The sequence below is a fragment of the Pogona vitticeps genome, chromosome 8 (genome assembly GCF_051106095.1).
Source record: "Pogona vitticeps strain Pit_001003342236 chromosome 8, PviZW2.1, whole genome shotgun sequence".
Classification (NCBI taxonomy): Eukaryota; Metazoa; Chordata; class Lepidosauria; order Squamata; family Agamidae; genus Pogona; species Pogona vitticeps.
In genome coordinates this window covers 14,605,580-14,623,200 of record NC_135790.1, presented here as the reverse complement: position 1 = coordinate 14,623,200, position 17,621 = coordinate 14,605,580, and the positions used below count along the sequence as shown (strand labels likewise).

Below are 17,621 nucleotides of genomic sequence, written 5' to 3'. Positions count from 1 at the left end.
ATGCTGGCTTGCCTTCAGCTGACACACACAGATTAGCAGGAAAGACCGACCAGATGCCCTGTGTGCCTGCTGATTACTGTGATAACCATTTATTTGTCCCTGAGGGGCAGCTTCTCTCTCTTACTATTATGCTTCTATATTCTTCACAAGGACCTTCAGCTTCCTATTATTCAGTGCACCACGGACGTTGCTGCTCTGTCAAGATCTGCACATGTGATATATAGACTACGGCTCCATGCAGATATCTGGGTTCTTGGTCATCTTTTATTGAAGCTTATTTGCAGATTTCCCCATTTTTGTGCGTCCTCAGGTTACTTTCTTTCTGTTCCTTCTGTTTTTCTTTGATGATTTATGCTAACAAGCGAACAAGCATACGTGTACACGCAGCATAGACCTGAGCCAGAGAGTCCTTCAAACAGAGAACTGTCCTCTGGAAAGCAGAACGCACGGCCACCCTGGGAGGTGAGCAGAGATGTGGAGCCAGGACTTCCTTTTCTCCTTCTGCATTGCAGTTTGGTGCTATGTGTCATAGAAGCAGTCCATGGCACAGGCAATCAGCGGCTAGTTTCCCACACTTGCACACACGGAAGAAGACATCAGGGGCATTGGGTGACATTTTGCTGGAATGGCTAGTCGTGGGACCAAAGCCGGAGACCTGGCGTCTCAGCAGTGCTTGCATATTTGTCTTCTGCCTGCCTGACATACTGAAAGAAGAAGGGGGGAAAAGTAGGCACATACTTTTGGATGCAGAGCAGGGGTGAATGGGTCTGAACAAGGCAGGCAGGATAAACTATTCCAGTCCACTTGTTTCTGGTGAGGGTGAGGGTGGGAACTACAGTGAAAAGGCAGACAGAGTGGTTAAGTCCCCTGATATTTACAAGAAACTTGTGTGCTTCATTTGCTGTTGGAGAAAGATCTGGGCAACAGCTGGATTTCATCCTTTTTTAAAAGGGGGAAATCATCCATTATAGGCTATTTTTGGTCTCAGCAACCCAGACACCATCATTTAGTCCTGAAAAAGCCATAATATCCTGAATTAGTAACCTAACCCTGGAAGAGCTATGGCATTTTTCACAACCTGTTCTAATCAGCAGTATAAATCAATCCTATCCTTGCATCTTCTAGGAGTGGACAATTGTAGCCCTCCAGATGTTCTTGGACTACACTTCCCATAATTCTTCTCCACTAGGTATGCCAGGTAGGTCTAATGAGAGTTATAAACAAAAACATCTCGAAGACCACAATTGATCTATTTAGATATAACCAAGGGGGTTACTCCCAGGTAAACATCCAGGTTTTGGAGATAACCTCTATGGGCCTCCTTTATTCCATGAACCATTATTGATGCCTTGGATGGCACCAATAAATTGTCCTGACAGCAGGATTCAGCATTCTGCAAGCCAACTAAAAAAAACAGGGATGCCTCAAACAAAAATTATAACTATTATATTGGCCCTTGTATCAGAACCCAATTTGGCAAGGATGTAGCAAAACATTTGTTCTTGCTCTGTGCCGAATCTGTGGGTGTTTGGGCAAAGTGTTTTCTAGTTACGAATTTTTAAAAGGTAATCCTGTTTTACCCCCGTGCAGAAGCAAGCAATATTGAGCTCAAGCCGATTAAAAACAGGTCAAAAACAATGATAAAACCAAATTTGCACACATGGAACAAACTATCATTTTTTAAAAATTTGGAGTGAATTCAGCCAGTCATTTCTCTAAAACTGAATTTGAAAAAAGTCATTTTAAAGCTAGAAAAACTCTTGAGTTTCTGGGCTTATAAATTGCCAATATTCTAAACAGACTGAACTTTTGAGAGAATCCCATTCAATTACTGTGAAATAAAACTTGTAACTCCCTCCTAGCCAGGTATTTAACTCCTTCCAGTGCAAATATTTAAAAAGATGTTCTTAAAAATTTAGAATAATATTCAGAAGACCAGTCATTTAAGCTGTGAAATTATTAGGTTTTTTTTTTGCTTTGTGGCTGGGGATGATCTCAAAACAAGTTTTACACAGTTTACTTGAGAGTAGATTTACTCATTGGTAAGGCAACAGCAGCCAAGGACAGCTGCAGTGAGGGGAGAACATTGACATGAAGGTTAGGGAAACAGAAGGGAGGTAACCCCCCCTTTCCCTCTGCCTTTCTAACTCTATATGAGTTACTGACTTCCAAAATGTCCTGTTAAGAGCTCTGCTTAGATCTTTCTTGTAAACCAACAACATCTCAGATTCAGTTGTTCTCTCTTCCTCCTGCACCCTTCTTCATAGCCATATTGTCTTTTCCATTAAGTTCTGCTCAGATCTTGCAAACTTACAGCTCCTTTTTTGAGTCAACCCATCTCGTGTTAGATCTTCCTCTTTGTCTACTGGTCCACCCCACTTTTCCAAGCAATGTGGTCTTTTCTGGTCTGTATTTCCAATAAATGCGTGTTTCAGGATAGGCTCAGGTTACTCATTTTTGCTTGACTTGACTGAGCATCACTTTCTGCTTTTCTGGATGTTTTTAGTATCTCTACTAATACCACCTTTCAAATGAGTTTATTTTTGTCCCTGTCTTTCTTTACTGTCTGTTCATTTCCATTTACACTTGTTGAAAAACAGCCCTGACAATTTCTTTGTGTTTGAGTGAGAAGTAGTTAACTGATGAAAAAAATGAGTCAGCTTCTGGGATTTTTCCCTGTTTTGTGTCATTTTGTGAATGGTAGTGAGTGCAAGAGGGGATCCTGCAGACCACCCTGACTGCTGCCATTGGTGTTGTCAACATTCAGGCTGCCCATTGCTATGTAAAGCTTTTTCCTGCTGGCAACACCGGAACGATGCATATTGCAAAGCAATATTGGGCTATTTCCTGGCTTTTTGAATGGTGGATACAGAAGCACATTTGCAAACTAGTTGTTTTTGAAGAATTGTTACTAGACCAGCTGCTATTGCTGTTCCTTCTAGTCCTTCCTCAGTTTTACCACCTGCTTGTTGGCCAAGCAGAAAGACACCTATTCTCATCACTGCTGTTTGCTTGTTTTTTCACTCCCTTTGGGCTTGAGGGAGAGATGGGTGAATAAGGAGTCGGCAGTGACAAAGAGGATAAGAGCGGGTTTGTGGGATCCCTGATGAGATAGGTGTTCATGGCTACACTGGTCCTTGATGCTGGTCTTGTATTTGTGTACATATATGATTGTAGCCTCAATCTGCTATCTTCTCCCACACTTCATCTTGTAAGACTATGACAAAATGCAGATTATGTGGATTTGACAACACAGCAGCATTCCTCCCCCTTGTGTTTTGCCTATCATCCAGCCTCAGGAAATGTTCTGCAAAACCTGAATGCTTGGACACTCCTTTGTGATGCTTTGTTTGGGCCCTAATTAGAGTGTCAGCTGTCTGTAGACTTTGTTTTCTGTTTTTGTTTCCTTGTGGAACTCTGCAAGATCACGAGTGAACGAATCTTCTCATTCACTGTAAGCCTGAAGGGGCTTAGCTTGCACTCAGAACACTTCCAGGCTCCCAAAAAGGGGAGCCGGTGGAGTGGTTCCAAAACTGAGCACGGTGCTGACATGAAGTCAAAGATGAAACTAGGCACAGAGCCAAGGACATGCCTCTTCGGTCCCTTGTGGCTCAGACAGGCCCCAGTGCTAAAGTCTCTGTACCTCGCAGCAGTTTTGAAGCAAGCAAACAGGCCTGAGCAGGATCCCCATTCACACCCAGAGAGCCTCCTGGACTCTTGCTCCAAATGGTGATTGTTCTCTGCTTGAACTGTGAGTGCCCCTTGCAGGGGATGGTGCCCCAAGTGATGGCGACTGACCCCTCTGATGGTTTTCCCTCATGCTCCTCTTTGGCACTAAATTCCTCTGGGGGTGGGACATGCTGGAAAGGACCCAGGATTATGTTGCTATTGTCCTGGTATCTATTATTGACATTCCAGCTCTCTGGCAGAAGTATTAGGAAGGAATTTTTTTTTGCATGTACTGTAATGCAAAGCCAAGCCAGAGGTCCCTGGCTTTTTAATGCACTGCTGGAAAAGCGTGTAGGTTTCTTTTTCCGCAGTGAGCACCCTTTCCCATCACTTGTGTCCCTGTGTAGCCAGTAAGACTGCATCTCCAAATCAAAATCTCTAGTATATTTCATCACCTGTATTTCACTGAATGCCCTTGGAGAATGGTGAGAGTGGGGTGAACCAGCATGGTGGTGACCACGTGATCTGTTGGGGTGAGGGGAGGGCAGCTGTAGAGAATTCCCCATCCCTCCCCTCTGGTTCCTGATTGGCCAGCATGGGCTGGGGTTCCCTTGCCAACCTCATATTGGCTGGTGAGAGGACGCAAATGATAAGCAGCGGGCAGGCAGACTGGAAAAGGAAGGTGCCCACTCCAGTCCCTCTGCCCAACATAAAAGTGGGAAGACCCACCCCACCTCCATTTTCAGCTTGCCACTCACCACAGCCTGGCTCTTGGGGCCGTTTGGGGCAATAGGATTGGATCTGGACAGTATGAGGGTGAAAACAGGAGCCAGTTGGCCTGGGAGGGTAAAGGAACTTCCCCTGCTTGGAGCAAGGCATGGTCTGACCCAGTTCAGGAGACCAAGTGGCTGAGAGTCATGGAGTGGCATATGCCCATGTGGCTTCTAGAAGATGACTACTTCTGGTGGAACTTTTAGTGGCCGCTGAAGTGAATAGGAGTGGGCTGGGGGGAGGGGGACTTGGGCCTCTCCATGCGATGCATCCAGTTCTTCCCTGCCAGCCCAGGACTGCTGCTGCAACCAATAAAGTTGTGGCCTTTTATCTTCCAAATAATTGTATGCTGTGTTTCTTTGGGTGTGGTTTAGGAAAGCATGGGGAGCCCGCTCAGTTATAGGCTAGCAAACGAACAATAATAAAACACAGATTAAATGCAATTCTAGTGGGGAGCTAGAAATGCATTTAGTCTGTGATAACAGCAAATATGAGTAGTCTTGTGGTTCCTTATCAAGTTTTATTTGGCACTCACTTTTGAGGACTAAAAGAGACCCAGTGTGGTGTAGTGAACAGAGTGATGGACTAGAACTCTGGAGACCACGGTACAAAAATCAACTCAGCCATGGAAACCCACTGTTTTCATTTTAATAACATACCACAAAAACAATTTAAATCCAATAATAAATCAGAACAGTGCTAAGTCATGGAGGAGGTAACAAGTGGGGTACCCCAAGGCTCAGTCCTGGGCTGGGTGCTCTTCAATATTTTTATTAATGACTTAGATGACGGAGTGCAGGGAATGCTTCTCAAATTTGCAGATGATACCAAATTGGATGGAATAGCTAATACCTAAGATGATCCGTTCCAGAAAGCTGATGGATCCAAAGGTTTTCCTGACAGCTGTTGCAGAGTTTCCTATCACCCTGGCAGGTGATTCTGAGCCTGGCTACATTGACAATATATCTTGGAATATACTGTAGTGTTAACAAAAGTGATTTATAGTCACGAGGCAATCATGTAGTCTTAAAATCACTGCACATCTCATTGAATCATAGAATAATGAAGTTTGAAGGGACCTATAAGGCTATTGAATCCAACCTCCTGCTCAATGCAGGATTACACATCAAAGGATATCTGTCAGGTAGCTGTCCAAAAGTCTCTTGAATGCCTTCAGTGTTGGAGCGCTCACCACCTCTCAAGGTAATCGGTTCCATTTCCATAATGCTCTAATAGGAGTTTTTTCCTGATATTCAGTCAAAATCCAGCTTCCTGTAACTTGAAACTTGACGCCATTATTACATGTCCTGCACTCTGGAATGATCAAGAACAGATCCTGCTCCTCCACTGTATGACAGCCTTTCGAGCATTTGAAAAGTGCTATCAGATCTCCCCTCAGTCCTCTTTTCTCACAGGCTTCGTTTAGTCGTTTAGTCGTGTCCGACTCTTCGTGACCCCATGGACCAGAGCACGCCAGGCCCTCCTATCTTCCACTGCCTCCCGGAGTTGGGTCAGATTCATGTTGGTTGCTTTGGTGACACTGTCCAACCATCTCACCCTCTGTCGTCCCCTTCTCCTCTTGCCTTCACACTTTCCCAACATTAAGGTCTTTTCCAGGGAGTCCTCTCTTCTCACGAGATGGCCAAAGTATTGGAGCCTCAGCTTCAGGATCTGTCCTTCCAGTGAGCACTCAGGGTTGATTTCCTTTAGAATTGATAGGTTTGTTCTCCTTGCAGTCCAGGGGACTCTCAAGAGCCTCCTCCAGCACCACAGTTCAAAGGCATCAATTCTTCAGCGTTCAACTTTCTTTATGGTCCAGCTCTCACTTCCATACATCACTACAGGAAAAACCATAGCTTTGACTATTCGGACTTTTGTTGGCAAGGTGATATCTCTGCTTTTTAAGATGCTGTCAAGGTTTGTCATCGCTTTCCTCCCAAGAAGAAGGCGTCTTTTAATTTCGTGGCTGCTGTCTCCATCTGCAGTGATTATGGAGCCCAAGAAAGTCAAATCTGTCACTGCCTCCATATCTTCCCCTTCTATTTGCCAGGACGTGATGGGGCCAGTGGCCATGATCTTAGTTTTTTTGATGTTGAGTTTCAGACCGTTTTTTTCACTCTCCTCTTTCACCCTCATTACAAGGTTCTTTAGTTCCTACTCACTTTCTGCCATCAGAGTGGTATCGTCTGCATATCGGAGGTTGTTGATATTTCTTCTGGCAATCTTAATTCCGGCTTGGGATTCCTCCTGTCCAGCCTTCTCTTTCTCAGAGGCTAAACATGCCCAATTCTTTCAGTCTTTCCTCATCAGGCTTGGTTTCCAGTCCCCTAACCATCCTTTTTGGGGGGGCCCCTCTGAACTTGCTCCGATCTGTCAACATCCTTCTTGAAGTGCCATGTCCAGAACTGGACACAGTACTCAGGGTGAGGCCTAACTAGTATCTTCCAGGATTTGGAGACTGTACTCCTGTTACTTCTGTCTCCTGGAGCAACAGCTTACCTGGTTTTAGTGGCTGTTTGTTTTTAAAGGCGCTGACACTTCAGTGCTTGGTGGCAGTGGCACCTTTCCCAGTGGCTCCTGTGAGGAGAGTTGGTGCTGGCTGGTCCTCGGCTGCTGGATGGCAGTGGCTCCTGCTGCTTCTCTCCTTCCTCTGGTCACAGCCAGCTTCTGTTGCTGGGCAGCCCCCCCCCCCCGGTCATCCACAGAAAGTGCAGAGGCTATTGCTGTCACCACTACCACCATTTGGAAGGCCACTGTTACTGTTGCCACCACTGATTGGTAGAGCACTGTTGTTGTTGTTCTGCAGCACCAAGAGAACTGAGCGGAGAGCAGGAACTGTGCAGAGATTTAAAATTATTGCTATCTAGTATAGCACTGTGTCAAATAGAAATAAAATAATAGTAATAAAATCAACACAACAACAGCAGGGACAAGTGGCTGTGAGAATGAGCCAGCAGGAGGACTACTTGCTGCTGCTCAGAAACCCCTGATTCCCTGTCAAATTAATCAGTGCTTGTGCATTCAATATGTATACAGTGGTTCCTCTCTAGTCGATGATAATCCGTTCCACTGAAATCGCGGTTTAGCAAAATCATTGTCTAGCAAAAAGCATTTCCCCATTGGAATGCATTGAAACCCCCCAATTCTTGAAGATCGACCATAGGAAAGCCGCTTTGCAAACCACTGATCAGCTGTTTAAATCGGTGTCTTGTGACGCTTAGGTCCTGAAAACACCTGTTTGCGAGCGCGGAGGGAGCTGTCAAAATCGTCATCTAGCGAAAATCGGTTTGTGAAGCAGGGACCAAACATTGTCCAGCGAAATTCCCCCATAGGAATCACTGTTTTGCGAATCGCTATAGCGATCACAAAAAGTCAATGTCTAGCGAAAAAACTGTCATGCGGGGGTAACTGTCTAGCGAGGCACCACTGTATATCCAAATTTAAGTCTATCTGGAACAGCCTGGCCTGCAAGATCCCAGAGGGATCTTATTTTGTCTCCTATGTTATTTAACAGTTACATGAAACTGCTGGGAGAGGTTATCTAGAGTTTGGGGGTTCAGTGCCGCCAGTATACGGATGACACCCAACTTGATCTCTCCTTGCCGTCTAAATCCAAGGTAGCTGTTCCTGCCCTAGACCAGTGTCTGGAGTCAGTAATTGACCAGATGTGGGTGAATAAACTGAAATTTAATCCATGCAAGATAGAGGTGCTCTTGGTCAATCGAAAGGCAGATCAAGCAACAGGGAAGCATCCTGTGCTGGATGGGGGTCGAACTCCCTCTAAAAGCACAGGTGCAACGCTTATGGGGTTCTCCTGGCTTTGTCTCTGAGCCCGGATGCCCAGGTTTCAGCAGTGGCAGTTAACTGGGGCTGGTCACGGGGATCAGATAACAACACCCCCCCCCCAAAGACTTTGGAATTCCCTTCCAGAGAAGGCTAGGCTGGTCCCATCTTTGCTGTCCTTCCGCAGACAGGTGAAGAACTTCCTTTTCAGGCAAGCTTTCTCTTAACTGACTGGCTGCCTGAATAGGGTTTTTGAATGGAGTGTTGTACCTTACTGCTTTGAATGTGTTTTTGTGTTGCTTTTGTTTACCTTTTATGTGTGGTATTTGTTTGATATTTTTAGTGTTTGTATACTTACTGTTTTTAGCAGCTTTAAATGTTGTCTTCTAAGTATGCAAGCTGCCCCGAATCCTTTTTAAGCAGAAAGGCGGAGTAAAAAATATTTTAAAGACGTAAATAAACAAACTAGTAAAAGCTATAGTAAACTTGCAGCTTAGTCAGTAAATCTTTCTTGCAAACACCATCTCCTGGAAGCTCGTACCAAGAAAAATAAAAAGAGCTGCTATATTTTTTAATGGTCTCTAGTTATTAGTAGTAAAATACATCCACACTGTGCTGTTTTTATCTTTAAGAAATCCTCTGCATTTCAGACTGGCTGCCAACAATGAAGTAGATCATAAAGTCATATTTTAATTTTAAAATATGTTTTGCATTAGGAATCCTTAAGTCTCAGAGTTCCTGCTTTCTAACTGCTCACTACAACACGTTGAATGTTGCGCTGAAATAAGTTTGCCCTTTAGTCACTGAAGCTGGAGCTTGAATTATGGGGCAGGGAAGTGTAGCCATGAATCCTCCTTTACAGAAGACCGTCTTCTGTTCCTGGAATGGCAAACGGACAGCCTTCCAAATGTTGCAGGATTCCAAATCCCATCAGCCTTAAGCCTAGTATTACCAAGTCCCAGGGCTGCTGGCTGAAAACTCAGGAAATGGCATTGCTTCCCGAAAACTCCCAAGTAGGGAGATCTCAGTGTGAGCGTCATGAGAAGGGGAGAAAGTGGATTTGTGTGTGTGATGCGGGATGCAAGCTCAGAAGGAACAGCATGTTGCATCTGTTCCGTGCATTTTGCCACCTGAGCAGCCAAAAATGCCTTTCCCACTGTGTGATTGGGTTCTTCTGAAATTGGTTACGGTTCCTTCATTTTGGCAGGAATGAGAGACGGAGGCGGTTTGAACTGCTCAGCAACCTTAACTTTATTCTCATAAGCTTCTGGGTTAACAAGATTAAACGGATCAAAACAGCTTAATTCTGGAATCATTCTATAACTCAATCTCTTTGACTCTGGTGTAAATATTCCACTCCTCACATTGGGGCTGGACCAAAGCGCTCGCGGTCAGTCATCGGCCTCATTGGGATACTCCTCACAGCACACACCGTCCCACAGCACAGGTGCCTCACTCAATCCCCCTCCAGGGGATTTACCTCCACTTTGACTGTGGGGGTAAACCACGACCGTCCATTCTAGTGGCTTCACCACCTTCCCATCACCTCTGGGGGAGGCAGGATCTGGTAAAAATCCTCCTCCTGTCTGGAGATTTGGAAATTCTCTCAACAGATCACAGACCTTGTTAGCTAGTTCGTTCACATCATCTGTTTGCACCACACCATCTCTCCTGTTCCGCTCTTTCGTGTCCGTTTCCATTCTAAATTCCCACGCATCACCTCCCTCCTTTATAACCTCCTCCCATAATATCAGATCTTGCTCCTCCCCTTTGTCTCCCCCCTTGTCTTCCGCTAAACATATCTCTATCGCCTTCTCGCCTTTCACTTCACCTTCCTCTGCCTCCTCTTGTCTCCTCTTGTCTATCCTCTGCCGAGGATGGCACACTAGCCTTTTGTCCTTCACACACTGCGATGCTGGGTTGCCATTTTATATCATTTATAATCTTCTTCTTTCTCCAAACCTTTATTGGCATAAATACAGCTGGGATTACTAACAATAAACACAACGGGTTATAATTTGGAAGTTAATTTAAGAATCTCAAGCAGAAAAATAGCGACAGCTTCAGTGATACGGGAGGAAGAATCATTCAGAAAAATCTCAGGGGTGTTCGGCAGGGAAGATAACCAGGGTTCTAGTAGTGCCTTACGAGTGGAAAAATGAACTGAGCAGAAAAACAATATATGGTCAAGTGTATCCGGAACCAAATGGCAGAACAGGCATAATCGATCCTCTTTAGGAATATTTGCAAATCGACCGGTATGGTTCGCTGAGGGAAAAATGTTAAATCGGGCTAACATAAATGCTCTTCTTAACCTGGGGTTGATAAGTGAGGAAAAATAATTTGGATGATAACCAAGTGAAGGGAAAAGACCAAAAGAAAGCGGGGAACAGGTAGGATTCAGTTTGGCTGCAAGAACCTCAAACTCATGCTGCCAGAGTTTAGATTTAATAAGAGCATGGGCCTGTTGAATTCCTAAATCATTTAGGGATTCTAGATTCAAATCAAGGGATTGAAGTTTAATCTCAATCAACTTCAGCCACTTGGAAAGGAAATTGTCTCTGAGTAGATCGTATAGTAAGGAATTGGGCTTAGAGTTTAAATGTAAACGAAGCCAATATTTAAATGTGGTGGACCAAGCAAGGGTAGAAGGGAGATGGGTACCCAATTCCAAAACTAAAGTTGAAAGACGAATCATGTTGGGGACTCCTAAGATTTTCCTGAAGAAGGCGGCTGCCAAAGTGTCAACATCGTGATCTATGGCCTCAATCCAAATAGGAGCTCCATATAGTAAGTGGGAAAGCAATTTAGTCCGAAAAATAAGCAACGCTGCAGGCACAAATTGATTGCCAGATGAGTAGTGAAATTTTGAGATGGCATTAAGATGGAGGCTAGAGGAAGATAGAACCAATTTTTTGTGGGGACGCCAACTGAGTTTATGATGCAGAGTGATACCTAGATATTTAAAGGATAAAACCTGCTGAAAGGTTTGTGCTCCGATTGTCCAGGGAGATAGTGATACAGAGTTGGAAAAGTTAATTATTTTAGTCTTGTCAGCATTTATAACCAGGTCGTTAGCTGAACAAAAAGTTTGAAATTTGGATAGGGTACGACGGAGACCAGCTTTTGTTAGAGATAATAGGACTGCGTCGTCCGCGTACAAAAGCACAGAAATTGGGGAACCATTAAGAGAGGGTGCAGCATTAGTAGAAGCAGAAAGAGAGGAAGGCAGGTCCGCTAAAAATAAATTAAAAAGTAGTGGGGCTAAGACACATCCCTGCCGAACACCTTTGTCAACTAATAATTTGTCAGAGAGCTCATAGGAATTTGGTAGCCGAATCTGACATATATTGGAGGAGTGGAGACGCCTAAGCAAAAAAAGCAGTCGGGGTTCAATACCCCAGTTGTTAAGTTTATCCCACAGTAAATTCCTATTAACTGAATCAAAGGCTCCTCGTAGATCGACGAAGGCGGCAAAAAGTCTAGCTTTGTGATAAATTGAGTATTTTTCGGCAAGGTGATACAAAAGCAGAACATGATCCAGAGTCGAGGCTTCAGAGCGGAAGCCTATCTGTTCCTTCCCAGGGAGGTTTTTAGAAGAGGCCCAAGCTGATAGTTTTGATAAGAGAAATTTAGAATAAAGTTTGCCTATATGAGACAATAGGCTGATTGGGCGATAGTTACTAGGAAGAGAAGGGTCGCCCTTTTTGAAGATTGGTATCAGAATAGAAGATAGCCAAGAGTCCGGAAATACACCGGAGTGATTTACTATGGTAAATAATTTGGCAAGCAGATGGGACCACCAAAGAGGATTGTTAGACAGAATCTCTGAGATAACATGATCAGGCCCTGGGGATTTGCCAGGTTTAAGGGTGGAAATTAACTCTAGTACCTCATCGGAGGTAACCGGGGGCCAATCTGGGAAGTTTTGAGAGGGATTGATAGAATAATGGGGAGAGCACGAGGAGGAGAAGATTTTTGAAAAATGGGTAACCCAAGAATCAGAGGGTATTGAAGAGTACGGAGAGAGAGCATAAGATAAGTTTGTACGGGAAACAAGGGACCAAAAAACCTTAAAATTCCGAGAAAGAATGGCTTGCAGCAGATTGGTCCATTTGCGTTGGGCGTGTAGATGTTGTTTCATATCCAGAAGGGTGGTACAAGACCTTCTGGCTTCGAAGTAAATTTTAAGAGCATTAGGGGAAGGGTAGGCTCGAATAGAATGAAAAAGGGATCTGACCTGTTTCTTTGCCAGCCAACAATCGGAGTCGAACCAAGAATTAGCTCGATTGTGGGAAGAAGACCGATAAGGCCTACTAAGAGCTTGAACCAAGGAGGCCAAGAGACAGTCGTAAGTGTCTATAGCCTGGGGGGTAGAGTTGGTTGAACCTATAGTATTAATAAGGTCAATAGTCTCTGGCAATTGTGACCATGATAAAAAGTCAGTGTCAGTTTGAGGGGACCATTTAAGGCGTGGTGTGGGGCTGAGAGGGGGGGGAGTAATAGGAGGGGGACGGACTGGGAGATTTAAGGATAGTCGAAGAGGCAGGTGGTCACTGTCAGTTCGTGTTTCAACAAAGAAATCAGATATAAATGGAAGGAGAATAGGGGATGTCATGTAATTTAGGTCATGTAATTTGTAATAATTATTATGAATGATATAAAATGGCAACACTTTCGAGGGTTTTCTAGAAGATGGAAGGTGGTTCGCTGTTCTTTTCTTCTGGGGGTCCTCTGAGACTGTGTAGCTTGCCCAAGATCACATCACCTGGCCCTTCTCCTAGGAGATACCATGGCAAACTGAAGCCTGCATCTCTGGCTCTGCAGCCATCACAGGCTTTCCCTTGTGATGTCACAAGAATCTGCTGACAGCAAGGTCTTCATGGGAGCCCTCAAATTATTCCATAGTAGCCCTGTCTGTCCTGTCACATCCCTTCCCTTCTGTCCAGAAAGCTGGAGGCAATGGTGGTTGCAGTTGCCATAGGAAAACCTGCTAGTCCTATGAGAGGCAAGAGACTTGACAGATGTTAAGGTTTCGTAGACAACATCCTACTTCCTCCAATGCATGGCGTACATGTACAGAGTAAATATATTTGGGTGATTTTATGTTGTGACAGTGAGATCAGAGCAAATGTAGATGCTGAAAGCACCAACAGTGACAGTTTCACTGGCTGCTCACCAGACTTTTGATAAGAACACAAACAAGCTAGGCCATAGCTTAAGACCAGCTATACTACAAGTGAGAAGGTTCTTAGAATTGTTGTACATCAAAAGCTGAATATGAGCCAACCGTGTTATGTGGCTGCTAAAAAAGCAAATGTGATTTTAGGATGCATTATCAGTGTAGTATAGTCCCCAGATCCCATGAGGTACTGGGTCCCCTTTATTCAGCACTGGTTAGACCTCATATAGAGTACTGGGTCCAGTTCTGGACAGCACACTTTAAGAAGGATGCCAACAAATTGGAGCAAGTTCAGAGGAGGGCAGCAAAGATGATCAGGGAACTGGAAACCTATGAGGAAAAGACTGAAAGCGTTGGGCATGTTTAGCCTTGAGAAAAGTAGACTGAGGGGAGATAGGATAGCACTTTTCAAATACTTGAAAGGCTGTCATACAGAGAAGGGGCAGGATCTGTTCTTGATCATTAGAGAGTGTAGGGCATTTAATAAGAGACTCAAGCTACAGGAAGCCAGATTTTGGCAGAATATCAGGAGAAACATCTTGACTGTTAGAACAGAACAACAATGGAACCAATTACCTCAGGAGAGGGTGAGCACTCCAATACTGGAGGCATTTAAAAGAAAATTGGACATCCATCTGTCAGATCTGCTTTGGTTTGTATTCCTAAACTGAGCGGGAGGTTGGACTTGATGGCCTTATAGGCACCTTCCAACTCAATTATTTTATGAAATTATTCTATGATCCTATGGGCACATGGATTGTGTTCAGCATCTATTATCTGATAAAAAATGCCACTCTACCTTTGACGTTTCTTCACATTGTAAAGCAATAAAAGGGTGATTGTGTTGTTATGTGGTGCTGAAACCAAAGAGAATCCTTATTGCAAGCGCACAGCTCAGATGGCCCCAGTTCATTTGTGTAACATCCAGGGTATCTGATCCAGTTCCTTGCAACAATTTACTAGTAGTGTGAATGACATTTTTACTGTCATGCTGGTAACTCTGAAATCCTGCTCCTGCTCTTTCTCCCCATTTGTATATGGCTGTCTGTAGTCCGGTAAATATGCATATAGATTCTGGATGGCAATGTAGTAGTGGTGAGTAATTGTCTGAAGAGGGGAGAAAAGGTAAAAGGCCGCTCTTCCCTTTTGTCTCTCCCAAGTGCTTTGGAAAAATCTTGTTTGTGGTCTAAGATGCTGGATGGCAGCCCAGTGTGTCTTAATCCAAGAACTTGTTTATGTAGCTGCCGGGCTTCTTCCAGCTGTTTATTATTTTTTTAAAGTATTCTTTGAACTTAGAAAACAAAACAAAACCCTAGAGAATCCCCTCTAGGAATTTGAGTCGGGGTAAAATGTGATGTGTCCAAAAAGGGCAAAGAGCATTTGAATTTCATGAGCCCAGTTCTCTTGAAGGTCAGATTTTTGTTTTTGTGCTCTTTGAAAATAGTCCCTTGATTTTTTTAAGAAAAGTGGGGAAATGATAAACAGAATCCTTATTTCAGCACAGGAAACTGTGACTGCTGTCAGATGCATAACCAACCATAAGGTGAAGCCAGAAAGAATTGTGTTTACATCACTGGCCCATTCACAATTCCTCAGAAGTGAGTGCCACTGTGTCTAGTTGTGTCTAGCTGGTATCTCTAGGAGGCAGCAAAAGAAAGGGGTTAGCCTCTGTGAGGTCCATGCATTATTTTCATTCCCCATTTTAGCACAGGTTGAAAATCTAGTTTAGGTTTAGAGGGTTTTTAAAGCCATAGAAAAATACAGCCTGCACAAACAGATGTAGCAGAGACCTCGTGAGATTTAAATGACATCTTGTCAGATATTGGAATAACCCAATTAGACCCCAGGGACTTGGATGTGTAGGCATCCTTCAGTCTCAAGAGAATACGGTAATGTGCTCTGAATAGAGGTCTTGGAACAGCGTCTAGTGCGGCTGAGAAAGCCAATTCGAGAGTGATCATACCTTCCACACTGAAGACAAATACAATCTGTCCCCTGTCCAGCTCCCTGGTTTTGCTGGTTTCAGGACTGCCTCTTTGCCTTGGCCTGCTGAACAAGGGTCTCTTCAAATTGGGAGAGGTCATGCTGCACCACCTGCCTCCAGGCTGAGCTCTTGGATGTTAAGTTTTCCCATCTGTTGAGGTCCATTCCCAAAGCCTTCAGATCCCACTTGCAATTATCTTTGTATCGCAGCTGTGGTCTCCCTCTGGGGCGCTTTCCCTGCACTGATTCTCCATATCTTTTGGAATCTGACCGTCAGCCATTCTCATGATATGCCCGAGCCAAAGCAGGCGCCGCTGTTTCAGAAATGTATACATTATCATGTTCTTGTCTGTGTTTTATTGTTTGATTTTCTATTGGAAGCCACCTAGAGTGGTCTGGTAGTCCAGATAGGCGGGGTATAAATTAAATAAATAAATAAATACATCAGTGGTCAGGAAATGGGTAAATTACCCCAAATGGAGTAAAAATGAAAATTCTGCGAGTAATGAGGACGCGACCCTAACCCCTTCCCTCCTCCTCCTGCTGCTCTTCCTCCTCTTCTGCCCGGAGGGGGGGTTCTCCAGCTGCCCAGTTGCCCCCTTCTCCAGCCCAGCTGCAATTGAGCCATGACGGATGGTGGCCAGCGACGGGCCCCAGCCGGTGGTGTAGGGCAGCCGAGGTGGCGGCGGCGGGGCTGGCCATGGCGGAGGGCGAGGCCAGGGCAAGCAGCCAGAGCTCCCCAGCCAAGAGGAGCCTCTCCTACCAGTGCTCGGGAAGGTGGATTGCGGCGAAGGGGGGCAGGTACGGCCATGAGCCACCTGCTGCTCTTCAACAGCCACCCATGAGCCGCCTACCGATGGAGAAGGGGAGCCGCCCCCACGGGGCCAAGGACTGAGCGCGGCCCCACCAGGTGGAGGAGAAGACGGCCACCGGCACCCAGGCGCAGGCGGCGAGGCTTTGGCAGCAGCGGTTGACTGGCCGCGCGTGACTGAGATCCTTCCTTTCAAATCAAGGGGGTAATGTCAGTGTATATAAACTTTTTTGGGGGTAAAAGGTTAAAATGCTCCCTGACCTCTGGTATACATGGAAAAAATTCCAGCGTGTTCTAGGACTACTCTATTTGAAACTTTGTCCTGCCAGGTGATACCAAAAATGTGTCGGAGACAACGCATATGAAACGTGTTCAACTTCTTTTCCTGCCGTGCACAAAGGGTCCAGGACTCGCTGCAGTACAGGAGTGTGCTCAGGACGCAGGCTCTATAGACCTGGATCTTGGTATGTGCCGTCAGCTTCTTTTTAAGCCATACTCTCTTTGTGAGCCTAGAGAACATGGTAGCTGCTTTGCCAATGCATTTATCCAGCTCAACATCTAGGGAGAGAGTGTCAGAGATGGTTGAGCGGAGGTACATAAAGTCATGAACAATCTCCAATTCTTGTGTAGAGATGGTAATAGAGGGAGGTGAGTCCACGCCCTGGCCCATGTCTTGTGTTTTCTTCAGACTGATTGTTAAACCAAAGTCTTGGCAGGCCTTGCTAAAGCAATTCATGAGTTGTTGGAGGTCTTCAGCAGAATATGCAACAAGAGCTGCATCATGGGCGAAGAGGAAGTCCCACATGCATTTCAGCTGGACTTTGGTCTTCGCTCTCAATCTAGAGAGAGTAAAAAGCTTTCCATATGATCTAGACCAGAGATAGACACCTTCTGTTGCAGTTCCAAAGGCGTGCTTCAGCATGACAGCAAAAAAGATCCCAAACAGGGTTGGCGCGAGAACACAGCCCTGTTTCACTCCACTTCGGATGTCAAAGGGATCTGATGTTGAGCCATCAAAAACTACAGTGCCCTTCATTTCCTCAAGAAAGGACCTGATGATGTTAAGGAGTTGAGGTGGGCATCCAATCTTGGGAAGTATTTTTAAAAAGTCATCCCTGCTAACCAAATCAAAGGCCTTTGTAAGATCTATGAAGACCACAAAGAGTGGATGTCATTACCCCCTATATTTCACCTACAACTATCTGAGGGAAAGTAGCATGTCAATGGTGGATCTGTTAGCTCGAAATCCGCACTGTGATTCTGGATAGACTCTATCTGCAAGCACCTGGAGCCTCTTGAGCACAACACGGGCAAGCAGCTTCCCTACAATGCTGAGAAGAGAGATGCCACGTTAGTTATTGCAGTCGCCCCTGTCTCCTTTGTTCTTGTACAATGTGACGATGTTTGTATCCTTCATGTCCA

General features: G+C 44.9%; 1 long non-coding RNA gene across 1 annotated transcript in view; it reads left to right on the top strand.

Moving 5' to 3' along the window:
• Positions 1-12,757, top strand: part of LOC144584198 (uncharacterized) — a 465,271-nt gene extending 452,514 nt beyond the window's left edge. The window contains exon 2 of the long non-coding RNA XR_013538299.1: positions 12,713-12,757. This is a non-coding gene — a long non-coding RNA (uncharacterized LOC144584198). The remainder of the gene's footprint in view (positions 1-12,712) is intronic.
• The last annotated feature ends 4,864 nt before the right edge of the window (positions 12,758-17,621 follow it).